The sequence below is a fragment of the Acomys russatus genome, chromosome 9, assembly GCF_903995435.1.
Source record: "Acomys russatus chromosome 9, mAcoRus1.1, whole genome shotgun sequence".
Lineage (NCBI taxonomy): Eukaryota > Metazoa > Chordata > Mammalia > Rodentia > Muridae > Acomys > Acomys russatus.
The window spans coordinates 3954669-3971850 of NC_067145.1; positions in this window are offsets into that span (position 1 = coordinate 3954669).

Consider the following 17182-nt stretch of genomic DNA (forward strand, 5'->3'; position numbering starts at 1 on the left):
ATTCTTCCTTTGAGTGCCACCAGGACTCCCCTGGGACTCTGGGTAAGAGAAATATAGGAGATGAGGAAATAGAAGGATCCAGAGGGTCCTAGAAACCTACAAGAAGAACATCGTGACGGGTGGATCAGGGCTCAGGGCGGTCTGCTCAAGCTATTACACTAACCAAGGACAATACAAGTAGTAAACATCGAACCCCTACTTGGATCTAATCCCATCGCTCTTAACAGGCACTTTCATTTTCAAATGCTCCGTTCCAGTTTGTCTGCCCACATTGTTGAGCCATTTATACTTTCTTCTGCTGCTCTTTCATTTTACACAATACTAGTTCGTGTCTTCATTGCTACTGCTCAAAATGCTGTACACCAGTCTACTGACGACTGCTTCCGGTAGCTGTGCACTGCCCATCCTGGAGTCTACCTGGCTTACAGATTGCATTTGCTCCTTCTCTCGTTGGGATGAAATATCTGACAGGAAGCAACAGAAATGGCTTATTTTGGCTCACAGTTCAAGCAGATGTGTCTGTGTCTGTATGTATGTGTCTGTGTATCGGGGTTTGGGGGCCGGGCTAACTCATCTGCTTATTAAGGTCTCCTTGGCAGAGAAGGGACGGGGCAGTAGCATGAGGCAGCTGATGACTGACATTACAGCTACAAAGCAGAGAGAAGATGGGAAGTTGGGACCAATTCTCAAGATCCGCCCTTAGGGACTGACTTCCTCTAGCAAGGCTCCACAACCTTCTGTTCAAATATGGGAATCTTTTCACATTCAAGCCACAACTCTGATATATTCCAATTGTGATATGATGCCCGGCAGACAGTAGTAGCTCAATGCATTTTGTTAAATAGGTGAATGAATTAGTGAGACCTTCCGACTGTAATATCTTAATGCGGACATGATGTAATTGGCATCTTTACATATATATTTCTCTCTGACTTAATTATATCCCTGATAGAGACTAATAAAAGTAGTGGCAATATCACCACTAGGCCTTTTGGCTAAGATCAAGTGTTAAAAACAGTAATAGGCCTGGCATAGTGGTGCACGCCTGTAATCCCAACACTCAAGGAGCCAGAGGTAGGCAGATCTCTGCGAGTTTCAGACCAGCCTAATCTACAAAGGGAATCTAGGACAGCCAAGGCTACACAGAGAAACTGTGTATGCAGGGAAAAAATGGTTAAAAACGTGTTCCAAGAAGCAAGGGAGAATGGCAAACTAGAAGGATCCAGAGGGTCCTAGAAACTTACAAGAAGAACATTATGACGGGTGGATCTGGGCCCAGGAGTCCTGTTCAAACTATGGCACCAGCCAAGGACAATACGTGCAGTAAACTTCAACCTCTACCCAGATCTAGCCAATGGACAGGACATTCTCCACAGTTGAGTGGAGAGTGGGAAATGACTTTCACACAAACTCTGGTGGCCCATATTTGACCACATCCCCTGGATGGAGAGGCCTGGCGGCACTCAGAGGAAGGATATCAGGCTATCAAAAAGAGACTTGATACCCTATGAGCATATACAGGGGGAGGAGGTTCCCCTCAGTCACAGTCATAGGGGAGGGGAGTAAGGGGAAAATGGGAGGGAGGGAGGGAGGAATGAGAGGATACAAGGGATGGGATAACAACTGAAATGTAATATGAATAAATTAATAAAATATAAAAAAGTAAAAGGCATATCATAAATTACTTAAAAAAAAAAACGTGTTCTAGTTTCCTTTCTGTTGCTTACTGTGATTAAACACTCTGACTATAAGCAACTTAGGGAAAGAAAGTTTCCTTGGCTCCCACTTCCAGGACACTGTTGGTCATTGAGAGAGCTCAGAGCAGGAACTTAAGTGGAGATCAGGCAGGAAATTTGGTTGGGGGCTTGTTCAGGCTCAATCTTAGCTGGCTTTCTAATATAACCCAGAACCACCTATTTACGGAGCATGCTGCCCACCATGGACTGGGCCTCCTTGCATCAGTTAGCAATTATGACAATCCCCGACAAGGTTTGCTCACAGGCCAATATGATCAGGGCAATTTCTCAATTGGGGCTTCACTCAGATGACTCTAGTCTGGGTCAAGTTGCCAATTAGAGCTAACTAGGGCAAACTGCTAACCTATACTGAGTGGACACTACATGCTAACACTTCAGCTCATCGCATCCCTGGCTGCTCACAACATCCCTACAAGAAATCCCTAATTAGCCCCTTTGTACAGATGAAGAAACAGAACCAATTTGTTCATCCTAAGTCACACAATTTATTCAGGGGAAAAAAAACAGGGTTTTAACAAAGCCTAGCTCAGTCCAGACTCTGAAGACTTAAACTATTTAAGTGACGTAAGATCAAACTATAATGAATGGTTAGCTCAGCACATATAGCCACATGGACTTGGAAAGGACTATGGTCTTTATAGACAAAGGTCAAAGGCTTATGTGCTCTGATTTATTTGTAAGATGTATATATTGAGGGTTTTTAATCCAGCTAAATACATATTATCTTTCAATTGCAATATAAATTTTATCATTTAAAGTAATAATTGACTTATTTGGATTTAAATATGCCATTGTATTACTTGTCATCTCTCTCTCTCTCTCTCTCTCTCTCTCTCTCTCTCTCTCTCTCTCTCTCTCTCTGACACACACACACACACACACACACACACACACACACACACACACACCTAGATTGTATTTATTTTTTTTATTTTACCTCCAACGGTTAGCTAGGTAGGCATATAATCTTTGATTCATTTTAGAGGCTACTCCCCAAAAAAGTTTCTATTCTAAATTCCTCTGACTTCCAATAAGCACAAGAAATGAGCTCATGTTTCTAGACATCCCTTAGCTAATTTAAATAACTTGCATCCTGGGGGCAATTCTGCCCAGACAGTACTGGGAACACAGACTTAACATGCCCTGGATAGAGGCAGTAGAATTCCCCAGGCACAGTCACCGCCAAGTCCTACCTCTAAAATATTAAGCAGCTCCTGCTGTCCTCAGGGGAGCTGAATCCAATACAAACAATCAGGCAAAACACTTGATACCCAAATGCAGATGTAATCAGTCTAAAGATATAACCTGAGCACCGGTTGATGACAGAGATAGCCCCAAGTCCAGTCCAGCCACAGACAAGCCCAGCCTGCTTGGGATGGCCTCAGAAACCCTGCAAGGACTCTGAGAAACAGAGTCATCCTTTTATGATATAATCCGAACTGTTGCTCAGACCATTCAATGTGGTACGGTCTCTCTTCAGTCCAGTCGTTGAAACAAGAAAAACCGAAGGTGCCTTATTCTTATATTTAGGCCAGTGGTTCTCAACCTTCCTAATGCTGCGACCCTTTAATGCAGTTCCTTATGTTGTGCTGACTCCCAACCATAAATTTATTTTTGTTGCTACTTCGTAACTGTAATTTTGCAACCATTATGAACCGTAATGTAAATGTCTGACATGCAGGAGATCTGATATGTGACCCCTGTGAAAGGGTCTTTCCACCCCCCGAGGAGTTGTGGCCCACAGACAGAGAACTGTTTTAGATGATGTGATATTTATAGTTAAGATGTTCTACAAATGTTTCAGAAAATAAGATCATGCTACAAACTGCTGGGGCAAGAGGGCTTAAAAACGAGCTCTAAGCATTCCCCTCCCTCGTACCTCCCTTCAACATGTATGGTGTTGGAGAACTACATGTATGTCCATGTCCAACACCTGGTGTGGAGCACCAATCAGTAAAGACCCAAAGTACACAAAGCATGCACTGCAGTGGTCAAGGAATCCAGGAATTACTAAAACTACTCCCAAACACCACATTTGTGGCCGTGGATACAAATAATGTGAATGGAAACACATGCCTGGCCAGCCGACTCGTAAGCAAGACCTTGCTGCCTTGTCTGGATTCAGAAAGGTCAGTTTGAGGTCAAGCCCAAGTGAACGGTCCATCATGAGATACTGACCATCACATGAACTCTGGTGCCCCATATTTGACCACGTCCCCTGGATGGGGAGGCCTGGTGGCACTCAGAGGAAGGATAGCAGGCTACCAAGAAGAGACTCGATACCCTATGAGCATATACAGGGGTAGGAGTTCCTCCCAGTCACAGTCATAGGGGATGGGAGTAAGGGGAAAAATGGGAGGGAGGGAGGAATGGGAGGATACAAGGGATGGGATAACTATTGAGATGTAATATGAATGAATTAATAAAATATATTTTAAAAATGAAAACTATGTAGAAAAGAGAAAAACAGCACAGGAGCAATGTGCAGGGTTATTCTCACACCTTCTTCACGGAATTCCAAAGATTGTACAAAACCCAGAATACAAAAGTGTAGAAATGTGTACTTCAGATTCAAAGAAGAAGAAGAAGAAATCATACTTTAGTTATGGCTGTGGCTCCTCTGACGCCTCAGCCATGCAGTTCCCCACCCCTCAGAAAAGTATAGCCTATTCTTCTCCTTGCTTTTCTTTTTCTCTGTGGAATTTTATTATTTCTCAAAACTCCTTCTGCCAAGCACACCCAGACAAAGAACTATTGGACAATGTGTTGAATGGGAGAGTGGGAAAGCCATCCAACTCAGAGCTTTTCACCCCGTATTAGGTACAAAGAATCTAACCATGAGGAAGTCTTAGCTGGAAGCTGCATCAGACAGCAGCTGCTCCAATAGTGCCATAAACAAACCGCCCTGAATAGAACCGTCTGGAACGGCATTTGCTCCTGCTATCATATCGGAGCACTGCCTGTGAGCTGTCCTACCTGCACTCTATGGGAGATGAGTGCTTTCTGCTCTCTGCAACCAGTCTTTACAAATTCAGTCACTAATTAAGAAAATCCCTTATAGCCGGATTTATGGAGGCATGTTTTCCATTAAGGTTCCCTCCCTTCAGATAAGCCCAGTTGGTGTGTCAAGTTGAGGTTAAGACTAGCCAGCAAGCTTATCATAACTTGTCCACAATGTTGCAATATCAGGAATGAAGCCCTGAGTAAGTGACTATTTCTATGAGTTTCCGCACCTGACAGCTGGTCACTTTCTACCTCTAGACAAAGTCACCAGGGTTGTTGCAGCTACATAGTTCACAACCTATGACACGCATTTGCAGCTGGAGAAAATGCTTGCCACCAGGTAGCACAATCAACTAGGAAGGAAGGAAGGAAGGAAGGAAGGAAGGAAGGAAGGAAGGAAGAGAAAAAGAGGAACTATGGGATTCTGCCTAGCTAATATCAAATTATTCATCTGCAGAACAAACCTCAGCATCAGCTGCCTCCCATCCGCACTAGGTAGGCAGCCGGAGCACAGACAGATAAAGACAGGAGAGAACATACTGGATCTGCATTCTAAATGAACTTCTGATAAACACAATGCGAAAATGAAATGTAAAAATAGGATCACATTTCTATTGGTTGTGTTGTTTGTTTGTTTGTTTTTGTTTCACTGGGGGGTGGGGGGGATGAGAACATGCTAGGCAAGTGCTCCATCATGAACTACATCCAAAGCCCTATTGCTGATGAACAAACTCTGGAAACCAGAGCACGGTAACTCGTAAGCAGTAGGAACGCCATGATTGAATACAGCAGTCCTCAACCTGGGGGTCACATGTCAGATCCCCTGGATATCAGTTATTTACTTATATTACAATTCATAACACTAGCAAAATCACAGTTATGAAGTAGCAATGAAAATAATTTTCATGTTGTGGGGGTCACCACAACATGAGGAACTGTATTAAAGGGTGACAGCATTAGGAAGATTGAGAACCACTGTTCTAAGGAAAGTGGCCACCAAAGAAAACCAGCAGGTCCAAATACACAGGTTCAGTTTACAGTGGGACTACTCAAAGTCACTGTATACTGAAGCACAAGCCCAGATGCCTCTAATAGGCCTACACCAACAAAAGAAAGCCACTGTCACTGCCCATCCCCAGGAGAGGGCACCTTATCACTTATCACTAGCTAGGAAAAGATGGAAATGCAATGTCACAAGTACAATTTCGACAGGATTCCTTTGGCAGCTTCATGAAGTTAAAAGAATCCCAGACAGAACCAGCATAAGTCAGGGACTGACTGCAGAGCACTGAAGCAGGATAAGTTAAAGACTGACTCCAGAGCACTGAAGCAGGATAAGTCAGAGACTGACTGCAGAGCACTGAAGCAGGATAAGTTAAAGACTGACTGCAGAGCACTGAAGCAGGATAAGTTAAAGACTGACTGCAGAGCACTGAAGCAGGATAAGTCAGGGACTGGCTGCAGAGCACTGAAGCAGGATAAGTCAAGGACTGGCTGCAGAGCACTGAAGCGGGAACACGTGCCAGAAACAGAGTGAGGTCGACAACCAAGAACAACTACCCTTGGGGCCAGCCAGATGGCTCGGCAAGAAAGCGTTTGCTGTGTGAGCCTGAACCCCTGAGTTTCACCCCAGAAGCGGAAAGAGACAAATGATTCCTGAAGTCAGCCTCTCACCTCCTCACATGTCACCCACGTACACCATATACACACTTGTATGCATGCACAATAATAATAAATAAAAGAAAATCATACTTACAGGAATACCTGAGCGAGGCTAAACATCAGGATCCTCAGGAGGGCCAGATGTTTTCAGCCTTAATTTGGCCGTGACTCCAAAATCAAGAATGGGCACAAAATGATCCCTTTCCGTGGTTGGAGGACAGAGGTGTTGAGATGAACTGGCTAGCCTGTTTGATCTGAGAGTGCAAAGGGGCCCCTTGTCCAGTTTTTGTGAGGTCCTCATCTCAGTCTAGCTGCTCTTCCTTCCCTTTCCAAGATTAAAATGTTAGAGAGCAGCAGAGGGCACTGGGCATCCTAAACCTTAAGCATGTAGCCCCTCTAATCTGTGTGGGTGCATCACTGAGGAGACTTGCCTTAGAACTAAGCTGGAACTGCATTTCCCATGATCCCCCTGTCTGTGGCTCTTAAGACTGGAAAGAAAAGGGACAAGGGATGTCTTCAAGAGTTTTGAAGGGCAAAAGTGAGGCAGCCGTCATCACACGCAGTCTGACGAGGACACCTAGACTATGGCAGCTCACTCATGTTGACTCGGGCTCCCAAAGCACAGCCAATGGCTGGGTCCCAGCATCTGCAGCTGCACTGAGTCTCCTGAAACAAGGTTGAGCTGTGGGCCAAGGGCTCATGCAGTTGGCAGTGAGGGCTCTGACTCTTCCAGCAGGCTGCCTGTGTCCACAGGGCAAGAGGGCGACAGCGACAGAAGTGAGTGCTAGCTGAGGCTCACTTTTCCACCTCACATTCAGTGTCCTGTCCCATCTGCAGACCCTGACCCGTAGAGACTGCAGGCCTCACAACAGACACAGGCTTGCCTGGACTTTCACGCTGGCTTTCAAACGGGGTAAGTCTAATTGTTGTAACAAATCCTGCGTTCCATGTTGTATAGCCTGACCAAATGCTGAGACAGCCAGCACTCCCGTGGCCTCAGCAAATATAATCAAAGACCCTTTGGTCTTTGTTTTTCCATGTGGTTGTAGTTTCTTTTTAAATTAAAAAAAAAAAAAAATTGTCCCTTCCTCCAGCTTTCTGCTTTCTTGACTGAACGTTTTCTGTCACGTCATAAACCCACACCACTAGTGACACTACCAACCCACATCATGCACATCATCACCATTAATGCCATCAGAGTCAGGAGAACAAGTACCACCAGCAACCTCCATCACCGTCATCACTATACCACCATCACGTTACCACCGCAACCACCGCGGCTACAGTCATCGTCACCGCCCTTATCCCTACCACCACCGCCATCACCATATTATGTCACCAACACAACCAACCACCATCATCAAAGTCCCATCTCACTGCCACCACCGCAGCCACCACTTGCCACACAGTCCCCACTAGAGAACACCATATCCTCGCCGCCAGCACTGCCATCGCCACTGTGGGTCAGTCATTGTCACTGTTCCGACTGCTGCCACCACAGCCTCCATTCGTCTTCGTAACAAACAGCCCCAACCTCACGAGATTATTCCTATTTTGCAAATGAAGAGGGAATCATTGAGGGATTCAAGTTCATGCCCAACTTCCAATTCCCCATTCTTTTATTATATATATATATATATATATATATATATATGCCCTACGGCCTCAGAAGCTGTGTTTCTCAAAGCAAAAGACATGAACCAGCAGTCTATGGATAAAAAGGCAAGTAGCAAATCTGTGCTGATGAGGAGAGGTGGGCCGGAGGCAGCACAGCCAGAAGACGCTGAAGAAAGAAGGAATTTCATGAGATTCCCTCAGAACAGAGACAGGGAGTACCGTACAGGTAGCAGATCCTGTCAAAAGCTACTTAGACTTCAATCAAAACATGGCTTTGCTCCGGCAGATCCCCAGAGGAAAACTCATCCCGGGGAGTCAGAAGTCAGCATCTGAAGGGCCAGAGAGTCAATAGATGAGTTTCAGGAAGGATCCCATAGCACCACCAGCCCTGTTGGTTTCCTGGTGAGGTTGGAGCACATATCTGGCTGCACTTAAAAAAGCCTGCAGAGAACAACTTGCAAAGGTGCAAGCTGTGCCCTCAGGACCACTGTTATTTTTAATTTTCCTCAGTTCTCCCTAAACTGCAGGGAAACGTGCAGTTTCCTTGTGACTCCATCTCTGGAGTTCCCTGACACTTGAGCTTGATCAGGTGGACTCTTGAGCAAAGTGTCTCTGCATGCTAGATATCGGTGCTTTGAACCAAAGGATCTATCTGTAGTTTATTTGAGTGATGATAAAATAAAACATCCCCAACCTGAAGACATAAAGAAAAACAGTAAGCTGAAGGAGAGTGCTGCAGTTTTCATGAGAGCCTGGCCTTGACTCCAGCAAGAGGTGAGGTTGACATGTCCAAAGACCTGATGGGACAAGGGAACTTAGAAACAGCAGCAGCAACCGTTACCATTTGTTTAACACTAACACTCACTGTATGCCAGGCACTAGGATAAATCTTGTTGTGGTTTTATTTTCCGTGTGTGTGTGTGTGTGTGTGTGTGTGTGTGTGTATGTGTGTGTGTGTGTGTGTGTGTTCTGCTCATTGAGTACAGGTGTCCTCAGAGGCCAGAGGAGGTCATCAGACCCCCTAGAGATGCCGTTACAGCTGGTTGTGGGCCACCTGATGCACACATAGCTGTAAGCCTTGGCTTATTTTTTAGTGTCCCTATTTAATATGGGCAATTTTGTGATAGTCGTGGTGGTGGTCGTTGTGATGGTGGTGGTGGTGGTGATAGTGGTCGTGGTCATGATGGTAGTGGTGGTAGTGGTGGTGGTTGTGGTGATGGTGGTGATGGTAGTGGTGGTGGTGGTGGTGGCAGTGGTGATGGTGATGATGGTGGTGGTGATGGTGGTGGTTGTGGTGATGGTGGTGATGGTAGTGGTGGTGGTGGTAGTGGTGATGGTGGTGGTGGCAGTGGTGATGGTGATGATGGTGGTGGTGGTGGTAGTGGTGATGGTGATGATGGTGGTGGTGGTGGTAGCAGCTCTTACCCAATGCTGTTATATCCTGGGTACTATATTTTACTCACCTTGCCTATTTGAACTTCACATTTATTCTCCAAGTTGGGTTCTACTATTAGCTGCCTCTTTTACACTTTAGGAAATGAATGTATAGAGATTTAGGATCTTATCCAATGCCATATATGGGTAGAGGGAGCATTTGAACCCTAAAAACCTACACAGATACTGTGAATAACCAATTTTTTAAAGATTTGTTTTCTTTTACATTACATGTGTGTGCACATGAGTGCAGCTACTTAAGGAGACCATGGACATGGGATCCCCTGAAACTGGAGTTATGAGCAGTTTTGAGCTGCCTATGAGTCCTCTGCCAGATTAATGTGTGCTTTTAACCACTGAAGCATCTCTCTGATCCCTGGCTTAAAGTCTTTACATATATGAACATTCAAAATTCTCAAGGTAACACTGTCTAATGGATCCTGATATTTTTCCATACTTTAGCTTAGTTCTCAAACACTCCCCTACGGCCCAAATGTAGAAAGCTTTGCCCCCTGCCAGTGCGGGTTTTGGATTGGGAGGCAGAAGTTAAGGGTCCAGGAGCTTGATCTTGAAGCAGATTTTGAACTCAGTCCCTCCCCCACCTCCTTCCTAATGCCATGAGGCCAGCAGGATTCTCTGTGTATGCCCTGGAAAAATGTACAGACTAGCCATAAGCCAAACCGTCATGACCAGTTGGTTGATCAAGATGGGAAACCTCTGAAACTTGGAGTCAAAAAAAGCTTTCTACTTTACTCTACCTCAGTACTAGCAATTGAACAGCCGGCCATTCTTTTTCCCCAGTTGCGTGCGAGATGCGTGGGAAAGACTTTCACACAAAACTCTGGTGGCCCATATTTGACCACATCCCCTGGATGGAGAGGCCTGGCGGCACTCAGGGAAGGATATCAGGCTATCAAAAAGAGACTTGATACCCTATGAGCATTAGGGGGAGGAGGTTCCCCTCAGTCACAGTCATAGGGGAGGGGAGTAAGGGGAAAAGGGAGGGGCGGGAGGGAGGAATGAGAGGATACAAGGGAGGGATAACAACTGGAAATGTATATGAATAAATTAATAAAATATAAAAAAGTAAAAGGCATATCATAAATTACTTAAAAAAAAAACCGTGTTGTTCTAGTTCCTTTCTGTTGCTTACTGTGATTAAAACACTCTGACTATAAGCAACTTAGGGAAAGAAAGTTTCCTTGGCTCCCACTTCCAGGACACTGTTGTCATTGAGAGAGCTCAGAGCAGGGGACTTAAGTGGAGATCAGGCAGGAAATTTGGTTGGGGGCTTGTTCAGGCTCAATCTTAGCTGGCTTTCTAATATAACCCAGAACCACCTATTTACGGAGCATGCTGCCCACCATGGCTGGGCCTCCTTGCATCAGTTAGCAATATGACATCCCCGACAAGGTTTGCTCACAGGCCAATATGATCAGGGCAATTTCTCAATTGGGGCTTCACTCAGATGACTCTAGTTGGGTCAAGTTGCCAATTAGAGCTCTAGGGCAAACTGCTAACCTATACTGAGTGGACACTACATGCTAACACTTCAGCTCATCGCATCCCTGGCTGCTCACAACACCCTACAAGAAATCCCTAATTAGCCCCTTTGTACAGATGAAAGAAACAGAACCAATTTGTTCATCCTAAGTCCACCAATTTATTCAGGGAAAAAAAACAGGGTTTTAACAAAGCCTAGCTCAGTCCAGACTCTGAAGACTTAAACTATTTAAGTGACGTAAGATCAAACTATAATGAATGGTTAGCTCGCATATAGCCACATGGACTTGGGAAGGACTATGGTCTTATAGACAAAGGTCAAAGGCTTATGTGCTCTGATTTATTTGTTAAGATGTATATATTGAGGGTTTTTAATCCAGCTAAATACATAGTTATCTTTCAATTGCATATAAATTTTATCATTTAAAGTAATAATTGACTATTTGGATTTTAAATATGCCATGTATTACTTGTCCATTCTTCTCTCTCTCTCTCTCTCTCCTCTCTCTCTCTCTCTCTCTTGACACACACACACACACACACCACACCACACACACACACACACACACACACCTAGATTGTATTTATATTTTTTATTTTACCTCCAACGGTTAGCTAGGTAGGCTATTAATCTTTGATTCATTTTAGAGGCTACTCCCCAAAAAGTTTCTATTCTAAATTCCTCTGACTTCCAATAAGCACAAGAAATGAGCTCATGTTCTAGACCTCCCTTAACTAATTTAAATAACTTGCATCCTGGGGGCAATTCTGCCAGACAGTACTGGAACACAGACTTAACATGCCTGGATAGAGGCAGTAGAATTCCCCAGGCACATCACCGCCAAGTCCCTACCTCTAAAATATTAAGCAGCTCCTGCTGTCCTCAGGGGAGCTGAATCCACTAAACAATCAGGCAAAAACACTTGTACCCAAATGCAGATGTAATCAGTCTAAAGATATAACCTGAGCACCGGTTGATGACAGAGATAGCCCCAGTCCAGTCCAGCCACAGAAAGCCCAGCCTGCTTGGGATGGGCCTTCAGAGAACCCTGCAAGGACTCTGAGAAACAGCGTCATCCTTTTAGTATGATCCGAACTGTTGCTCAGACCATTCAATGTGGTACGGTCTCTCTTCAGTCCAGTCATTGAAACAAGAATAACCAAAGGTTCCTTTTCTTTATTTAGGCCAGTGGTTCTCAACCTTCCTAATGCTGCGACCCTTTAATGCAGTTCCTTATGTTGTGCTGACTCCCACCATTAAATTTATTTTGTTGCTACTTCGTAACTGTAATTTTGCAACCATTATGAACCGTAAGTAAATGTCTGACATGCAGGAGATCTGATATGTGACCCTGTGAAAGGTCTTTCCACCCCCGAGGAGTTGTGGCCCACAGACAGAGAACTGTTTTAGATGATGTGATATTTATAGTTAAGATGTTCTACAATGTTTCAGAAAATAAGATCATGCTACAAACTGCTGGGGCAAGAGGGCTTAAAAATGAGCTCTAAGCATTCCCTCCCTTGTACCCTCCCTCAACATGTATGGTGTTGGAGACTACATGTATGTCCATGTCCAACACCTGGTGTGGAGCACCAATCAGTAAAGACCCAAGTACACAAAGCATGCACTGCATGGTCAAGGAATCCAGGAATACTAAAACTACTCCCAAACACCACATTTGTGGCCGTGGATCAAATAATGTGAATGGAAAACATGCCTGGCCAGCCGACTCGTAAGCAAGACTTGCTGTCCTTGTCGGATCAGAAAGGTCAGTTTGAGGTCAAGCCCAAGTGAATGGTCCATCATGAGATACTGACCATCACATGAACTCTGTGCCCATATTTGACCACGTCCCCTGGATGGGGAGACCTGGTGGCACTCAGAGGAAGGATAGCAGGCTACCAAGAAGAGACTCGATACCCTATGAGCATATACAGGGGTGGGAGTTCCTCCCAGTCACAGTCTAGGGGGATGGAGTAAGGGGAAAATGGGAGGGAGGGGAGTGGGAGGATACAAAGGGATGGGATAACTATTGAGATGTAATAGAATGAATTAATAAAATATATTTTAAAAATGAAAACTATGTAGAAAAGAGAAAAAACAGCACAGGAGCAATGTGCAGGGTTATTCTCACACCTTCTTCACGGAATTCCAAAGATTGTACAAAAACCCAGAATACAAAAAGTAGAGAAATGTGTACTTCGATTCAAAGAAGAAGAAGAAGAAGAAATCATACTTTAGTTATGGCTGTGCTCCTCTGACGCCTCAGCCATGCAGTTCCCCACCCCTCAGAAAAGTTAGCCTATTCTTCTCCTTGCTTTTCTTTTTCTCTGTGGAATTTTTATTATTTCTCAAAAACTCCTTCTGCCAAGCACACCAGCAAAAGAACTATTGGACAATTGTTGAATGGGAGAGTGGGAAAGCCATCCAACTCAGAGCTTTTCACCCCGTATTAGGTACAAAGAATCTAACCATGAGGAAGTCTTAGCTGGAAGCTGCATCAGACAGCAGCTGCTCCAATAGTGCCATAACACCGACCCCCTGAATAGACCGTCTGGAACGGCATTTGCTCCTGGTATCATATCGGAGCACTGCCTGTGAGCTGTCCTACCTGCACTCTATGGGGAGATGAGTGCTTTCTGCTCTCTGCAACCCGTCTTTACCAATTCAGTCACTAATTAAGAAAATCCCTTATAGCCGGATTTATGGGGCATGTTTTCCATTAAGGTTCCCTCCCTTCAGATAAGCCCAGTTGGTGTGTCAGTTGGGTTATTAAGGCTAGCCAGCAAGCTTATCATAACTTGTCCACAATGTTGCAATATCAGGAATGACGCCTGGAGTAAGTGACTTTTCTATGAGTTTCCGCACCTGACAGCTGGTCACTTTCTACCTCTAGACAAAGTCACCCGGGTTGTTGCAGCTACATAGTTCACAACCTATGACACGCATTTGCAGCTGGAGAAAATGCTTGCCACAGGTAGCAACATCCACTAGGAAGGAGGGAGGGAGGAAGGAAGAAGGAAGGAAGGAAGGAAGGAAGGAAGGAAGGAAGGAAGGAAGACAAAAAGAGGAACTATGGGATTCTGCCTAGCTAATATCAAACTATTCATCTTGCAGAACAAACCTCAGCATCAGCTGCCTCCCATCCGCACTAGGTAGGCAAGCCGGAGCACAGACAGATAAAGACAGGGAGGAACATACTGGATCTGCATTCTAAATGAACTTCTGATAAACCACAATGCGAAATGAAATGTAAAAATAGGATCACATTCTATTGGTTGTTGTTGTTTGTTTGTTTGTTTTTGTTTCACTGGGGGGTGGGGGGGAGGAGCAACATGCTAGGCAAGTGCTCCATCATGAACTACAACTCAAAGCCCTATTGCTGATGAACAAACTCTGGGAAACCGGAGCCGGTTAACTCGTAACAGTAGGAACGCCATGATTGAATACAGCAGTCCTCAACCTGGGGGTCACATGTCAGATCCCCTGGATATCAGTTATTTACTTATATTACAATTCCATAACACTAGCCAAATCACAGTTATGAAGTAGCAATGAAAATTTTTCACTGTTGTGGGGGTCACCACAACAGAGGAAACTGTATTAAAGGGTGACAGCATTAGGAAGATTGAGCACACTGTTCTAAGGAAGTGGCCACCAAAGAAAAACCAGCAGGTCCAAATAACACAGGTTCAGTTACAGTGGGACTACTCAAAGTCACTGTATACTGAAGCACAAGCCCAGATGCCTCTATGCCTACACCAACAAAAGAAAGCCACTGTCACTGCCCATCCCAGGAGAGGGCACCTTTCACTTATCACTAGCTAGGAAAAGATGGAATGCAATGTCACAAGTACAAATTCGACAGGATTCCTTTGGCAGCTTCATGAAGTTAAAAGATCCGCAGACAGAACCAGGCAAGTCAGGGACTGACTGCCGAGCACTGAAGCAGGATAAGTTAAAGACTGACTGCAGAGCACTGAAGCAGGATAAGTCAGAGACTTACTGCAGAGCACTGAAGCAGGATAAGTAAAGACTGACTGCAGAGCACTGAAGCAGGATAAGTTAAAGACTGACTGCAGAGCACTGAAGCCGGATAAGTCAGGGACTGGCTGCAGAGCACTGAAGCAGGATAAGTTAAAGACTGACTGCAGAGCACTGGAGCGGGACACGTGCCAGAAACAGAGTGAGGTCGACACCAAGAACAACTACCCTTGGGGCCAGCCAGATGGCTCGGCAAGAAAGCGTTTGCTGTGTGAGCCTGAACCCCTGAGTTTCACCCCAGAAGCGGAAAGAGACAAATGATTCCTGAAGTCAGCCTCTCACCTCCTCACATGTCACCCACTACCCATATACACACTTGTATGCATTGCACAATAATAATAATAAAAGAAAATCACTACTTACAGGAATACCTGAGCGAGGCTAAACATCAGGATCCTCAGGAGGGCCAGATGTTTTCAGCCTTAATTTGGCCGTGACTCCAAAATCAAGATGGGCACAAAATGATCCCTTCCGTGGTTGGAGGACAGAGGTGTTGAGATGAACGGCTAGCCTGTTTGATCTGAGGAGTGCAAAGGGGCCCCTTGTCAGTTTTTGTGAGGTCCTCATCTCAGTCTAGCTGCTTCTCCTTCCTTTCCAAGATTAAAATGTTAGAGGCAGCAGAGGGCACTGGGCATCCTAAACCTTAAGCAATGTCGCCCTCTAATCTGTGTGGGTGCATCACTGAGGAGACTTGCCTTAGAACTAAGCTGGAACTGCATTCCCATGATCCCCCTGTCTGTGGCTCTTAAGACTGGAAAGAAAGGGACAAGGGATGTCTTCAGGTTTTGAAGGGCAAAAGTGAGGCAGCCGTCATCACACGCAGTCTGACGAGGACACCCTAGACTATGGCAGCTCACTCATGTTACTCGGGCTACCAAAGCACAGCCCATGGCTGGGTCCCCGCCTCTGCAGCTTGCACTGCGTCTCCTGAAACAGGTTGAGCTGTGGGCCAAGGGCTCATGCAGTTGGCAGTGAGCTCTGACTTTCCAGCAGGTGCCTGTGTCCACAGGGCAAGAGGGCGGACAGCGACAGAGTGAGTGCTAGCTGAGGCTCACTTTTCCACCTCACATCAGTGTCCTGTCCCATCTGCAGACCCTGACCCGTAGAGACTGCAGGCCTCCAACAGACACAGGCTTGCCTGGACTTTCACGCTGGCTTTCAAACGGGGTAAGTCTAATTGTTTGTAACAATCCTGCGTTCCTGTTGTATAGCCTGACCAATGCTGAGACAGCCAGCACTCCCGTGGCCCTCAGCAAATATAATCAAAGACCCTTTGGTCTTTGTTTTTCCATGTGGTTGTAGTTCTTTTTAAATTAAAAAAAAAAAAAAAATTGTCCCTTCCTCCAGCTTTTGCTTCTTGCCTGAACGTTTTCTGTCACGTCATAAACCCACACCACTAGTGACACTACCACCCCACATCATGCAACATCATCACCATTAGCCATCAGAGTCAGGAGAACAAGTCCACCAGCCACCTCCATCACCGTCATCACTATACCACCATCACGTGTTACCACCGCAAACCACCGCGGCTACAGTCATCGTCCCGCCTGAAGCCTTTAAGGGCTGAGGGACTGCATTCTCTTGGTCACACACATCACCCTTAACTTTTCTTCTCCAGGCACCCAGAATCTGCTGCTCCATGCATCTGTTTACAACCATCACCCATGGCCACTGTCCTTTCCCCGCTACGTCCCCTGGATGACAAAGAGCCCCTGTCATTCTTACTCACAGTTTTACTAAAGTTCAGGCAGAGCTCAGAACAGCAAATACCTTGACATCAAATATTACTTACCGGTGTTTTTAAAGTTGCTATTGCTCACACGAGGAACTAAAGACAACCCAGTAGGGCTGAGGAGATTGCTCAGTGGGTAAGAGCATCTGCTCTGCAAACAGGAGGACCTGAGTTTGAATGCCAAGAACCCATGTCTGGGTTCAGTAGTGCACCTCTGTAAACTCAGTGGAGAGATGGGAGGCAGCAACGAGATCCCCTAGAAGCGTGGGCACGAGAATCGTACATATGCAACTGAAGAAAACAAGAAAACCTGTCTCCGAGCAGAAAGTGGGAACTGACGCTCAGTGTTGTCCTCTGGCATTCACAAGTATATCCTGGCATGTGTGTGTGTGTGTGTGTGTGTGTGTGTGTGTGTGTGGTGTGTGT